The sequence below is a fragment of the Triturus cristatus genome, chromosome 8, assembly GCF_964204655.1.
Source record: "Triturus cristatus chromosome 8, aTriCri1.1, whole genome shotgun sequence".
NCBI classification, from domain to species: domain Eukaryota; kingdom Metazoa; phylum Chordata; class Amphibia; order Caudata; family Salamandridae; genus Triturus; species Triturus cristatus.
In genome coordinates, this window is record NC_140591.1 from 552,161,611 (window position 1) to 552,177,681 (window position 16,071).

The following is a 16,071-nucleotide window of genomic DNA, read 5'->3' on the forward strand; positions in this document are numbered from 1 at the left end:
CTCCATCTAGAGTAAAGCAACACAGTACAAATCGCTGCACTGCCTTACGGTGCCCTGGGAAGGAGTTTCATGGAAGTTGTTTGGGTTTCCCCATGAAACTCCCATGGTTATTGATGCATTCCCAGATTTACCAGAAGAGTAGACCTGGGAATGCACCAAAAAGATATGTCTTCTCAGGGGAGGTTAAATGTGGAGAAATATCTTGATGCCTGCTCCTTACTTCTTCTTTCTATGTGTGCTGCTTTCTGCAACATGCATAGAGAGATGAATATGCCCCTCAGGGTTGTTTTGTGCAGGAATGTGTCCCTTTCTGCACAGAAAACAATCATCCTGCATGCAACACAGGCACCCTTGCACTATAGTGCAAGGGTGCCTGCATTGGCGCTAGGCTTCCAAAGGGGCACCAGCCCAGGGGAAAAGGCAGGAATGCACTGTATTGCCTTGAATGCGGTACATTCCTGCCCCTTCCCTGTCACAGGTGACATTCTCGTAAATAGGCACCTGAATGTTTATGATGTGCCTTTATCGTTTTTCTCATTTTTGCCGCTCTAGATCCATCACGTAAAGTTCAAATTGGCATAACAGTCTGAAAGTGGAATGAGTCACCTGTGAAGGTCTATGACTCAACATCAACCAGTTCTGGAGGGAGTGGGTATGTAGGATGCTTGATCGCTCAGTGCTGTTTAAAAGTTTTAGGATCTGGCATTTGTATCCTGCAAATAGTACAGGACTCCACTAATGCAACTTTGGCAGCTGCCTCCTTATCATCTCCTTGTTTCTTCTTTTGTTCAGCTTGTTTTCGGGAATTTTTCTGCTGAGACTGATACTTCTGATTCAAATGATCCATATCCGAGGGTGGAGAAAACGAAGCGTCACAGGAGAAATGTGAAAAGTCTTTTTTTAGGGTGCGTGCCTCCTCTGCAGAGCAGGAACAGAGTGCACAAAGGACAGTTACCACCCAGTGTGGGCTCCCGTACGCGCCATGGTAAACCCTGAACAATAACCACCTAGAAACTCCTTGCCTCCAGAAACTAGACTGAATCCCTTAATGGCATCTTCTGTAAATGAAGTGAAAGTACTACTGATGAATACTTTCTGAACTTGAACTGTACATACTCCTCCCTTGGGGCCATGTTATGATACTTCCTCTTCACACTTGTATTTCCTCCTTTTACGGACTTCCACTCTCTGACAGGTGCTGCCACATCCTGTTTCATTCCTAAACATATGGTTGTTTTCAGCACCCTTATTTTTTGTTGCTTTAATATGTTCTTGAATATAGCCTTTGCGGTGTTGCGATATATCGGTCCTCCTGTGTACTCCTGTATCTTACTTACTCTTGTTGTTGTTCTGACCTACTTGTCTCCCTCTCTTTGGTCCCTGATCATTTGTAAAGCACTCTGATATCCTCTTGGGTCATGTTTCGCTCTATATAACTCTATAAATAAATAAATTAGGTAAAAATAATAACAGTGAGAGGGATAATTCAGTGAGTTAAGAGTATTCTTGTGGGATCTATGTGTGACATGCCATTGACATACTTGCATAGTGAAATGTCAAGATGGGCCTTTCATCTTATGATGCCCATAAAAAATATGAGTATTTCATAGCATAACTCTGGTTCTTCAAAGAAAAAATATGCAGACATTCTTGAATTCAAAATTCATGAAGGTGAAACCCTGAACTAGCACTAAGGACTGAGAAATAATCGAGCAACTCTGAACATGGATTTAGATTGAATGAGTGATTTTACACACCTAAGCATGCACTGTGGAACTGATTATGAGTAATGCATAATTGGCATTGTTTTGGTAATTTTATGCGACAAATTTACGGCATAATTACCAAGATCACGCCATTACGTCACATCGCATAGCAAGATTCTCATTCAGAGTGAAATCAAAACACTAGATGCAGGAAAAATTGCGATTAGCAACAATATTTTCCCAATACGAGCTCCTGCTTCCCAAAGCGAACAGCAGATCCTTTAACATTGGAGGTCAAGAAATATTTCAGGTGGATTTTTCACCCGAGCAGAAACTACAAAACTGAATGTGAGCGACAGGTTTCTGAATGTGAGCGACCAGGAAATCAACTCAAAATTATAGTTTAGAGTTGATTTGTTACCCGAAGAACCCATTACGGTAAAGGCTTGAGCATGAAGCACATTTTTCTTTTTTTCATTTTCTTTTTTAGACAGTGCACATATAATCTGAAGTTTTTTTACATACAGTAGCAACTTCCTCTTCCTGTCTGAAGACTCTTCTCTCTGCTTTGTCCAGCCCTTAGTCCCTTTGGATTTGGATGGAAGGCCTCAGTCTATTTTTCATCAATCCCTGCTGCATCCCACCCTGAAAGATTTACTTTTTGGGAAACATCAAGTAAGTTCAATCAGTACTTTGCAAAACTTTTGTTGTTTAAGGCACCACTGTTTCTTTCCTTTTTATTTGTTTCAGGTCAGATGGTCTGCAGTTAGTAATAGGGGCCCTCAATTTAAGGGATAATTTAGTTCTTTTTATGTCTGCATGTGCGTTTTGACGGCTAGGGTTGGGATGGCTCCCAGAGTCTAGGACCTTGTAGAAAGACATGTTAGGTTGTTCTCAGCTACCTTGCCCATGTTCTTGCCTAACATTTGTTTATCTATGTGGGACATAGTCAATATTGCATCTATAACTTTTAATAATATTTTGAAAGGGTAATTGATGCTTTCCAGGGCTGTTTGCAGTTGAGTAATTTCGTTTATATATTTACATTTCTTCTCTGACATTGCTGAGTCAGTGGTGGGTAGAGGGCAGGCCCATGTTTAGGTGCAGATATATTTTGAATATGCGCGATAATAATATTTTGAGTTTCAAAAAGTAAAAGATTACAACAGAAATTCCATTATACTCCCAATTCTAATAGATGATACGTCTCAACATAGCTATGCCCCATGAACCTTCCCTGACCCAATATGTTGAAATGTCAAACAATATTCAAACCACGTCACCAATTGCAGTTGTTAGCAAATAAGACGTATAATGACCCCAAAAATCCTTGGGTCTTGAGGCCCATGGGAGCTCTTCTGCATAGGCATCTTATTGAGCTTTACTTTATGCCATATCTCTCAGTCACTCTGCAAGCTTAGGCGCATGTCTCTCCCCTGAGTGACTAGACAAGTGCCGCTGAAACAAGTTTTTGAGTGGCTGGTCAAAGAGATTTAATAAGGCTCAGGAGACACACTTGGGGGTTGCATTTGACACACTCCATTACCATGTCAGATAGTGCCTGCGTTACCTGCATTCAGTAATGGTATATAAGGCCACAGGACCAGGCTAGATGTAGAAAATCTGAAGCAGGGTCCCTGCAGCGGGTGCATGTTGCAAAGGGCTGTAACCCATATTTTTTTTATTGAAGTGGGAACTAGTATATCTGCTGTACATATTTGAAATGTAAAATCTCAAATTACAATTTAATGATAGTCTACTCAACAGAGCACAGCAGAATTCTTAATCAGCTAGTGTTAGTGAATTTTCTAATATGGCATTATATTTATTTAAGTTCAAGGTCTCGAGTTGCTCATGCTGAGAGGAGTTGCATAACTTAATAATGAGTTTCTTGTGAGCAGCACAAGTGAGAAGAATCTGCAAGGACCCCAGATTCACAGGTTCCTGTGTAAAGAAGGGATAAAAGGCTTTCATTGCCATATGAAGTCAGTGATATATGAACAACTGAAAAGGGTTTGTGGTGTCCAGAACCCAGGAAGTCATCAAGTGCAATGAGGGTCTCCCCAGGAAATGCGTCACCCATTGTATTCACACATGCCTCATCAAGTATGGAAAGCACTCTTGTCTCTTGATTGACATACAAGGCTGAATGATATAACTAGTGGCATCACTGGGGCGTGCAATGGGATCTTACTTGCTTGTGTACTAAGTGCCTGCGAAGCTCTCGCTGTGCTATGGCTGGGGGTTTATTTTTTGTGGATGCGGTATCAATGCGTGTGTAAGGTAGTATAGCCCTGAGGGGGATAGGGTGGAACGCATCATTTTCAATCACAGTATGTGGTAGTTGGGAGTGATACCAGTAGAGTGCAAAGTGCGATAATATAGGTGAACGTCAGGGGCATCAAATCCCCCTTGGTTGTAAGGACACATCAGGATTTACCAGTGAATTCCAGGTTGCTTCCCAAACCACGCAACGGTTATCATACACAATTTGAGAGTTTTGAAGAAGGCCTGAGTGGGAGGGATTGCGATAGTGAGGAATAAGTACAAGAACCTGAGTAATATAGTCATTGTCATAATGGCCAAACCATCAGCCAAGGACAGAGAAAGATGTATTCAAAGGGTCACCTGGACCTCTAGTTTTGAGATGGCAGTATCATAGTCTTGTCGGATAACCAGTTCAGCATTCCTGTCCACCAATGTCCCTAAGCATTTAATCGAATGTGCATACTGTTCTACCCGGTACTCCAGGATGTGGGGTTTCATGGACAGGGTTAAGGGAAAAATAATCGATTTAGACTAACCCTGCAGTGAACTCTGCTACGCTCACAGAGTTTGCAGAGTTTTCTGCACTCTGCGTTAAACTAGGGGGTCTCTAGTTGGCAGGTTTTTACCCTGTCCAAGTAGGGACCCTTCTTCCTAGACATGATAAGGGGTATACACTTCTAAAATAACTCCTGTTCAGCCCCTTGCTAGCTTGGCACGGGCAGACGGGCTTATCACAGAGGCCGTGTGTAAAGCATTTGCACATACCCAAATGTAATGCCATAAAACACTACAAAAGGACACCACACCAGTTTTAGAATAATATCCAATATTTTATCTGTGTGAAATAAGACCAAAAACGATAACTATCCACCATGCAGTTCCTAGAAATATCAATAAGCAAAAAAGTTGATAGTTTTGTCTGGGGCTATCACGGCATCGTGAACAACAAATCCAAACATTTCTGGCTGACCAAAGAGTCGTGGGCCGACTATGGCATCATTAAAACCCGCAAAGTAGTACCTTTAGACATGCTGGTTATTGCCGATGTTTTTGAGCTCCAAAGAGCTAGCTTCAGCAGGTGTTGGCTCCGAAGGTCGGCATAGAAGTCGTTGGACTCTTGAAGTCACACGCATTGCAGATCGAAATCCTCATAGTTGAAGTCGGGAGTTGCAGCATCAGCAGGCTTCAGGGCTGAAGTGCAAAGTGCAGTGCCCTCAGGTCGCGGTGCAGGCAGTGGCTCCTTGACTGTCATCCAGTTTTGTTGGTGAGACCAGGGCTGCAGTGCAAAGTGATGCGGTGGACATCGCTGTACTGGCAGGTCACGGTGCAAGCAACGGCGTCACTGTTCGAGAAGCGCTGTCATTGGCTGATGTACTGGAGTCGATGGAGCTGGTGTCGGTAAGCCAAGGCTGCGGTGAGGGATGAAGGCAGTGCATTGTGTAACTTACAAGTGGTGCCCTCGAACCACGGTGCAGGCAGTGGCATCAAAGTCGCAGTGGAGCGGCATCATCAGGGATACCAGGACAGTGGGATGAAGCAAGGCAGTGAGAAGAGTGGTACCCACAGTTCGCTGTGCAAGCAGCGTGTCAGGATAGGTCAAGGTTGTTTAGAACCTAAGCGATTGGGTCCTACATTCAAACTTAAGCAAGGTTATTCACTGTTGCACTCCCCCATTAATTGGTCTCAGTTAGTGGCGAGGCTAATTGCTAAATTATAGTTAGAGAACATTAAGCACCTCATACTGTTCCAACATGGCGGCCCTTGTTATTGGGTTAGCGCTCTAGTGTTGCACCCTTGTTTTGACAGCTCAGCTGTATCGAGTGCGCTCACCTGATTACCGGCGCACTTCAACTGAAGACTTTCGCCGGCTGCTACGCGTTCTCAATCTCCTCAGAACGCGCTGTTTTTTCCTGTTTGATTCCAGACTCATTTGAATCTCCCAACTGTATTTCTGCGAGGTTCTAACGCTCGCATCATACAGTGATGCCTTGGTGAGGTATTTTTTCTGTAATTCCTGAGAGAGAGTATCCGCCTCCCTCAACGCTCCAGTTTCCAGAGAATGTATCCTTTTATGTGAGGCAGCACTCGTTAGTGCATTATAGTTTGGTCAGATTAAACCTTCAGTGGGCAAACGATAGTCAGTCACTTGAGTTTTTTTTCTTCCAGTAAGACTATCAGCTGTAACAGAATTATCGTTCCAGGGTTCCTACTTCCTTTTGGGAGCTTGTAATTTTTTCACTCAAAATTAAAGACAATTCTTTTGGAAACTCACTAGAGACATTTGTTTATGAGAAGATACTATTCATTAGCAGTCACTGAGATTCTTAAAGACGACCTTTTACTTAAAATCTCCGGAGCACTCCTCATCTCTTGCAGTTGGGGTTTTACCAGCACTCAATTCAACAAGTAAGCAGGCATATATATATATATATATATATTATACTTACCGACTTCACCAACTCTGCAGTGCCGGCTCTGGAACATTGTCTCCTGATGAATGAAAGTGGAAAAGACACTTTAATTATACTGCGTCAGTTACCATTTAAAGACATTTTTGGTATTAAAATGTTACATTGGAAAGTACATATTACCAGAGAGAGGCAAGGTTCCACACAAGACAAGGTAACCATACGGTACTAAAAGTTTAGAATTGCAAGCGTTAGAGGGTACGTTAGGCGTTCTGAGCTGTAATAATTTTGTGCTAAATGTTGCAGGTGCAGATAGTCCCTACTTGGGTAGTATACAACGAAGACACCAGTGTGGCAGTCTCTCTTTCTGTCCCATTCCCATTTCCCCCCTGCTTCTGATATCAGAGAGATTCTGGTTTAGGGGCATTGGGGAGTTGGGAAAAAATCATCGAGGAACTTCAGCCGTTCGGTTCCTGTGGAAGAATCTAGATTCAGGTATTGGGCTTGACACAGCGGCTTATTGGCAGGAGCAGGCGGCGGTGAGAGTAGGGTTGATGTGCGAAGTGCGGTGGTGCCCTCTGCAGTGTCTTCAGCACACGGAGCCAGCAACAGCATTGCCAGTGCTGGAAGAAGATGACATTGAAATCTTTGCTGTTCCTGAGACCTCTTGCACAGGGTCAAGCTCTACCTCAAACCCTTGGAGAAACTCAAACAAAGAATTTGCAGAAAGTTCAGTCCAGCCCTTTCTCTGCCCAATACAGAAGCAGCCACAGCAAGCCGACACAGCAAAGCACACAGCAAAGTGGTAGTTCCTCCTAACAGCTCCTTCAGCTCTTCTTTTTGGCAGGTTCCTTGATCCAAAATAGTACAAAAATGTTCTGGGGTCTGGGCCCCAATATTTATACCACATGTCCCTTTGTTCTCTTTTGGCAGAGAGTATCTGTGCTTATTCCAAACCAGTTCTGTCCTCTCTGGTCCAGCTTCCTGGAAGGAGGTGGAGACAGGATTGTATAAAGGAGATCAGGCCTATTTAGGTGCAAATAAATCTCCTCCCACTACTCTAAATACAGCCCAGGTCTATTCAACTCAGCTTTGAGTCACCCAAGAAGGGCAGGATACCCCTCAACCCCCCCCCGTGGCTGTCTGCAGTGAATACAAATCCCCAGACCCTGTCACTCCCAAACCAGACAGTTAGTACACAACCCAGCAGAGGAACATAGTATGGCTGGGCAAGAAAATACCTTTTCAAACATATAATTTTAAAAACATCTTTACTAAAAGATGTGTTATTAATTTCTGAGTTAATAGCGCCCAAAATCCATTTCTCCATCTCGTCCCAGTGGAAAGTTATATTTCTAAGATGTTACATAGCACCTCCCATGTTAGCCTATGGAACAGATACCCATGCAATAGTAAAAAATGAATTACACAGTATATCACTATCAGGATATGTCACACACACAGGGCATGTCCTATCTTTCACATACACTGCACCCTGCCCAGAGGGGTTCCTTGTGCCTACCCGAGGGGTGCCTTACATGTAAGAAAAGGGAAGGTTTGGACCTGACAAGTGGGTGCACTTGCCAAGTCAACATAGCATTTTAAAACTGTGCGTAGACACTGAAGTGGCAGGTCTGAGATACTTTTACAGGGCCACTCATGTGGGTGGCACAATTAGAGCTGCAAGCCACCTAGCAGCATTTGATTTATAGGCCCTGGCACACCTTGTGCACTCTACTAGGGACTTACAAGTAAACCAAATCATCATCATCATCAAAAAACTTTATTGACCAAAAAATGGCCATAAAAGCACAGATTAAAAGACTACATTACATTTGATTAAAAACAGAACTAAAATGAGCAACATTGCATTCGGAGAGACATCAACTAGCACGATAGAAACATGTTTTATCATCATAATCCATTATCATCTCAATTGTCCTTCTGGCTCACCCCACAGCCCCACATTATTGTTTAAGTGGGACAATAATAAAGTGCTTGTGCATCATGTAGCCAATCATGATCATGACTCCATTGTCCCTTTACCTCACCGCAGCCCCATGTTGTTGTTTAAATAAACAATCATAATGTGCTTGTGCACCCTACAGGCAATCTATGAAATAATAAAGTGCTTATGCATCATATGAGCAATCTTAATGATTTTTACATTATCTGGAAAGTTGGTTTCGTAAAAAGGCCAGTTTGAAGGCGCAGGGTAGCCATGACCTAGTCTAGCAACTGTAGTCAATCGTACAAAGAAGAATGGACTGTAGCTTGAGAAGTTACTCTTAAAATGATTTTAAAATGTCTACCCAAAAATGAAGTAAACCTAAGAACAGGGCCCATTGTGAAAAATAAAATACAGTGTGTTGTCCCGCGCTAGAGAGTTATCTTTAAAATGGCACTACAAACACACCACATTGAGAATAATAAACGTGAGACAGAAAACACAATGGGTGGGTGTGTGTCATATTTCAATAGCCTGTATGCCTCTCTGCAATGTCTAAATCCCAGATTCTACATATCTGCCATAGCCAGCGAGTCCTTGCCCTTTTATATCCTTGGCAGCCGAAAATTACATGGATATCTGCCTCCTCTATATTGCTGCAAGCTGGGCAACCCCGATCTGATGGCTCTGCCCACTTACTGGTGAATGTGTGCTATGGGAGCATCCCATGTCTGAACTAAACGTATAGTTCCCTGGCCAAGAGCGGCTGAATATCATCCAAAGTTGATTCTAGTCCGTATTGGTCTTTAACTTGTAAACACTTGAGTGTTAAATGACCAACTGAGGGATTCCCTGTGGCCTGGGTTTGTTTGTATTCCCTATAACTCTCCACTAGGGCTTTCCTAGGGGTAGCAAGGCTAGTTTTTTCTGCATTAGTCCAGAGATTACCTCTCCCTATTGCGACGCAGGTGTTCCTAATGTGTACCAGCCAGCCAAGTTTACCCGCACCCTGGAGCCTCAACTCTTCACTCAGCTCATCCCTATAGGCCGACAGTTCAGGGGTGCTCCAGAGTCGGTGCCAGAATAAAAGGGGTCTGAGGGTGGCTTCATCAGAAATTGGCCTAATCCCCAGGTCCATTCTAAGAGGGGAGCTAGGGGGAATACCGAGGAGTTGCCTGGCAAAAGAGTTCTCAATGTTTGCTAAAGAGCCCAGGGGGCGGTGACCGCAGATTTCAGCACCATATAGTGCAGCACCCCTGGCTTGTGCTTTGTAGATTTCAACTTCCGGGCTTATAGATCTATAGGTACAGCTCCTATATACCTTTGTTAGGCACCCTGTCGACTGTGCCAGCTTTAAGCTTGCTTTCAGGATTTGCGCACCCCAATCCAGTTTTACTGTTAGCGTAATCCCAAGGTACTCAAAGGTGGACATCCTCTCTAGCGGGTTTCCATCTAAGCGGGGATTGGGCCGGGTACTAGTACTTGCATTAAAAACCATGGATTTAATTTTATGTAGGTTGATCTCCAAGCCCCAATTCCTACAAAAAGAACTAAAGTTGTTAAGGGCCTTTTGAAATCCCATGGGTGATTTAGACAGAAGGAGGGTATCATCCGCGAACATCATCAGGGAAATTTTGTGTTTCGCAAATTTAGGGGCGTCAATTTCAATCTCTGTGGTTAGTGACTCAAGTAGGCCATTAATAAAATGACAAAAGAGTGTGGGAGCCAAGACGCAGCCTTGGCGTACACCTCTTTCTACCAACAATGTAGCAGTCAGTTCGCCATTTTTGCCATACCAAATTTGGGCATAATTGCCTTGATGGAGACGTTCCAACTGGTAACAAAGATATGGTGGAACGCCCATGTCCAACAGGAGTGCCCACAATTTCCCCCTCGGAACCTGATCAAATGTGGACTTAAGGTCCACAAAAATCTAATAGAGGCTGCCACCCTTTACAAGTACGGAATTCCAGTATAACATTTGGAGCCTAAAGATTTGATCAGTTGTTGAGATCTTGGGTCTAAACCGAGCTTGGAGGGGGCTAAGCACATTGTGCTCATCCATCCAGCTCTGTATTTGTCAAAGAAGGACGCAGGCAAATATTTGTTTACTTACGTCAATGAGGCTCATTGGAGGATAGTTAGCAGGAAGAAGTGGCGATCCCTTTTTAAAAATGGGTATGATTTTGGCCCCAGCCCAGGTGGTCGGAATCGCCATTCCGCAGAGAATGGTGTTGAACACGGAGCACAGGTAGGGGGACCAGATAGCGGGTTCTGAGCGAAAAAGGTCTCCAAGGATCTTGTCAAGCCCTGGAGCCTTGAAGGGTAGTATTTATTTACTGCTTCTAGTGTCCCTTTTAGGGTTATGTGTGAGGCAGTTATCTCATATGACATAAATGTTGTTCCTACTGACTTGTCTTCATCCACCTCCCTCACATATAGTGATTAAAAATGGGCCCGCCATTCGTTCTCCGCTATATTGGGTCCTATAGCCCTTTTTGCTTCCTTTTTTCCCGTATTAACTATGTTCCAAAAAGTTTGCATATCATGCGTACTTAAGGCGTTGTTCAGGGTGTCCCATTTCTTATTTTCCCAACTTTTTTTTGCTTCCATGATGGCTTTTCCATGGAGCACCCTTTTCTCTCTGATTTGTGGCCTATCGTTATTTTTAATTGCGGCAATGAGGTCTGTCTTAGCCTTACGGCAGCTCACATTATACCATGTGTGTCGTGATCTTCCAACCCCCCTCATTCTTTTATTATGTTTAAGTATATTAGCCAGACTGATCACTAATTTTTTATGAATATTAAAAATTTCAGAAAGAGAATTTGGAACCCCATCCTTCAACTGTTAGAAGAAAGGGAATGGCTGTTTGGTATAATAGATCCAGCTTTTCTTCAGATTGGCAAAAATCGCCCCAGAGTACTCTTCCCCTACAGTTGGTCAGTTTTAACCTATAATCAGGTGATGATAGTACGACAGATGCATTCTTATCACAATGTGAGGTTACCATGTATGTGAGAGCATTGTGGTCACTGTCAAAGCAGGACACGATATTAAAGTCTAGAACCATATGCCACGATTTGGAATCTACCAGGATATAATCTATGATAGATGCTTGCCCCGGTCTACTGAAGGTGTAATTCCCTGGTGTATCAGATTTAGTGCATCCATTGAACGCTCTCAAGGAGTGGTTAAGTGTGAGAGTGTTCATCTGCAACACTAGTGGAGACCTTGCACATGCTGGGGGGGATGTCTGGCTCCGGAATTGCCCAGTGGAGGTCCTCATCACTTGGGTTACCAGTGACCCAACCATTCAGTGGTTCATACTGGCAATTAAAATCCCCACCCATTATGGCCCAAAAATTGTCAGGAATTGAAGGCAGAAAGGCTGTCATTTGGTCAAGGGTTGGTGACTCTAGGCCATAGCGGACCGGACGAGAATAGACATTAATCAAGGTGATTCTGATCTTCCTGGGAAAGGTCAGAAAAATGCAAAGAATGTCACAAGATGATGTCTCTATCTGTTAAGTGACACATCCCAAGTGCATTGCAACCCAAGTACATAATCCCCCCGATGGCCTGCCCACGCTGGAAGTTGTTATACTGAACGTGGCATAGCCCACTCTATGAATGACCATCCTAGCCCAGGCTTCCTGGAACATGCAGATCTTGTGATGACCAATAAATGAACACCATTCGTATTATCTAGTTTGGAGGCAAGACCTGCTATGTTCCAAGAAAGGCACTTTAACTTGGGTGGACCATTGGATGCTTCAGGGTTTAAAAAGCAAGAACCCTGCTTAACTGTGAGGGTTTGAGGTGGTGGGCTTATTGCCTACGACCTACCTACCTGTGGGCTTTTACAAGCGACGAGGGGGCTGGTGTTTACAGTCACCCACTGTTGATCTATAAGTGACCATGGAGTATCCAGGGGTAGTCGGGTACGGTTTGAGTGTTAGCACCCATCTTTCATCCTTTATTTTCTACTTCAGTCTCTGCCTCCACCTTAACCACAAGCTCTTCCCCCATCTGTTCACGGTACCCCTGCCCTTGTATCGTCAGCCCCTGACAAAATAAACCCCTCATGGATTCCCCTTGAAGGACGGAGCTCCTATATGGAGTCCCCTGCATCCGGGTCAATCCACCAGTTCCAGTGAGTCAAATCTATTAGAGAGTGGTAGATTATAGAATAGTGGGCTGGGTTGGTTTGGTCCCCTGGTGTAATATTGTTTGGTTTGGTTCCACAACCCCCTCTCCTGACCATCCTGCCTGTTGATTAATGGGGTAAGACTTGGGGGATAGAAATAGCCCAAAGGGAAGGATTCTATACCAATTTCCCCATTCGATGGGTCCCACTAAGAGTGTTTGTACCACATTTGGAGACCTAAAGTTAATCACAACACAGTCCCTGAGACATTTTCGGCCTCCAGCCTACCCATCCCACCCTGTGAGTCGTGAGTATGTCATCTGAGTTCTTATAGGAAAAGTTTCGATACTTGGCCAACCAAAACATACATTTGTTTTTAAATGCCAAGTGAGATTCCCTAGAGCCCTTGTTCAGCACTGGAACACCAGTTAGAATAATTACATATGGTATTAAGGGTGGGGGGAGAGTGATAAATGGCAGGGCTGAGTTTGCTTCACCACTTTCTAGGCGTGGTGCGGAATTCACTCCAGCTTTAAGACTAGTCCCCTGTTCGGGAGCCTGGGACCTTGCTATATGGGACCTACTGTCTCTTCCTGTCGCTTGCTCCTGGCTTTGTACCCGCCTGTCATATGTATTGTTAATCCTTGGCCTAGCTGAATGACTCAACCGATTTTTCCCTTCCTCCTGGCTAATGTGATTTTGTGTAGGGTTCGCAGATGTAGGACTTGGTAATATATGCTCCACCGTAGTGAGGGGAGAGATTTGTTGCCAGTCTGAATATCTAGCAGGCTCGTTCCCCCCTAAAACAGCCTCAGTCTTCCCAGCCCAGGTTTCAGCCAGAGACACAAGCTTATCTACCCTCTCCCACAGGATGTTAATTTCATCCTTTACAATGACCCTCACTTGGGCCTGCGTATCTTTACCAAGTTTGTGTACCCAAGGTGGCTGCAACGCGCCTTCTTGCAGATTAGACCCTATCTCTGCCTCTCTCAAATCGTCGGACACCAGGCGTTTTGTAGGAAACTTCTTGTGTCTGGGCCTAGTGTTTGCTTTTGGTTTACGTTTACTTATTCAAGGTAAACCAGTAAGTGTTCATTTAGGATGCACTTTGGGGTCAGGTGACTTGTAATCATTAGCACGTGTCTTTGGGTGGTGAATAGGCGAGTCCGAGGCCAGAGCTGGTGGAGAAGGTAAGTCATTCTGACTAGGAAGGGTTGCAACTAGATCTGTGCCCAAGGATAAACACCTTTCTGTCAATTCTATTTCTGTTGCCACTGCTCCCATTGCCCTCTGGAGCATCCTGTCAATAGAAGTTTGCTGGCTAGGCGTTGCTACTTGTGGGAATCGAAGATGGGATTTACCCACACCACTACACTTTCCCATAATTGTAAATAGTCTGTTAAGATAGTCCTGCAGCTATTTAACCCAGACAGCCCTCAGCCACGTCCCATGCGCCACACCTTCACTTTAGAGAGTTAAAAAGGGAACAGGACTGTGGTGGGCAGAATTGTCAGCGACCCCCAATACACAAAAGGGATCCTAGGTGAAAGTCGGTAAGATTGAATCTCTACAGAATAAAGAAACATAAAATAAAATAAATTCTGACCTTTTGCTCCAATAGTCCGGGCATCGAGCCTTAGGTGGATGGCCCATCCCAGCCTCTTCTAGGCTCGGATGGGTGCAGACGGGCCTGCCCTTGGCCTGGGCTTTGCCTGCACGTACATCCCGCCCTGCGGGAGCCCGGGAGTAGCTTTATGCGCCCTCTAGCGTGTAAGTAATGGCGCTGGCGCCTCCTGGCGCTAGGAGTGTTGGGGATGTAGTCCCCTGCTGCCCCGGTCAGTAGAGTGCTGGTGCCGCTGGCTGTATCGAGCTCCCGTGCTGAGGCAGCCGGGGAATTACTTTATGCGCCCTCTTGCACATAAGTGATGGCGCTGGTGCCTCCTGGCGCTAGGAGTGTTGGTGGATGAAGTCACTTGCTGCCCCGGTCAGTAGAGTGCTAGTGCCGCTGGCTGTATCGAGCTCCCGCATTGCGGGTGCCCAGGAATGGCTTTATGCACCCTCCAGCGCGTAAGTGATGTCACTGGCTCCTCCTGGTGCTAGAAGTGTTGGGGGATGTAGTCCTCTGCTGCCCCGGTCAGTGGAGTGGTGGTGCCGCTGGTGCCGCTAGCTGTATCGAGCTCCTGTGCTGAGGCAGCCCAGGAATTACTTTATGCTCCCTCTGGCACGTAAGTGATGGCCCTGGCGCCTCCTGGTGCTAGGAGTGTTGGGGGATGTAGTCCCCTGTTGCCCCGGTCAGTAAAGTGCTGGTGCCGTTGGCTGTATCAAGCTCAAATCAAATCATCCAAACATGGAAACACCAATCCATAAACACAATTTTCAGGGTGAACATTTGCACTGAAAAGCAGTGGTGAAGAGCCCAAAGACCTAAATCCAACAGAAAAAGGGTCAAAACAGGAGAACAAAAAGCAAAACGTCTGAGAGTGAACCCACTGAAAAAGCCACGTCTAACACAACTCTTCCGCTGGACACATCAGTTCCATGAGTTCCAGCAAGGAAGAGAAAGGACACTCTTCCGTCTTCTCCAAGCCACTTTCCAATGATCTGAATGTGGATTGGAACCTATCTGAGACCCGACATGAGAGACGAGGGAAAGCAAAAGTTCTCAAAAGCCTTGAAAGTGAAGAAAGAGATGATGAGCCTGTGATTGTTAGTGTGGAGTGTGGCACGCAGGAGGCATGAATCACCTCTAGCCTTTTCTCAAGCGCAAAGTTTCAACAATTCCTCTTGCTTACCTCTTTTCAAGACCCCAAAAACCTGCAGCATTCACCAGTCCTACGGTAGTCACAGCTTGCTCTAGGGAAAGGCCAGGACAAACACCTAGCTCCATCTCAACAATTTCTTCAGACTTTGGCAACAAAGAAAAACTCTCCTCCCAAGTTTGGAGCTTCTTTATACCCAGGCCAAATGGGAAGCACATCACAGATTTCTCAATTTGCATGAAAATTATTTGTTGTTGTAAGCCAGGTGGGTTTTATGATACTGCAAGACAACCACCCCATCTGAAAAATCAACACACAAACATGTAGCTGAGCACCTTAAAAACATAGCTTCTGAGAAAAAAGAAGCAGTCCAAATGATAGAAGGAGGTATTTGTGAGGAAGAATGAGAGAATGCCATTGTCATGTGAAGCAGTCCTGTAACTGTCACACATAATGTGCAGTTCTCACCCGCTGCAACCTTAGAATGGCACAAGGGATACAGGTGCATCGTCATCACAAACCACTCAAGCTGCCTGCCTGCTCCCAATTGGCCACTGCTACCAGGGGTATCATATAGAAGATAGTCACAGAAACAATCCCATGTGGAAGACCACTCAGACCCGAACACCAACAACCTCCAGGAAAACCTGAACATGCTTGAACTCAATCAAAGGTAAAGGACCCCACACTCACCTCCAGACATCTCCTCAACCCTGTTTTCACCAACTTTGCTGAAATCATAGTGGAGAAGCCCATTCTCTCACCTGTACCAACTAATTCCTCATCCACTTTGACCTGCCCATCCCCCAACAATGTGGAGTCACAACCATCA

The 16,071-nt window shown here is 44.9% G+C and overlaps 1 pseudogene; it reads right to left on the reverse strand.

Moving 5' to 3' along the window:
- Window positions 1-616: 616 nt before the first annotated feature.
- On the reverse strand, window positions 617-847 carry LOC146802428 (transcriptional regulator ZNF706 pseudogene; annotated as a pseudogene).
- Window positions 848-16,071: the final 15,224 nt, after the last annotated feature.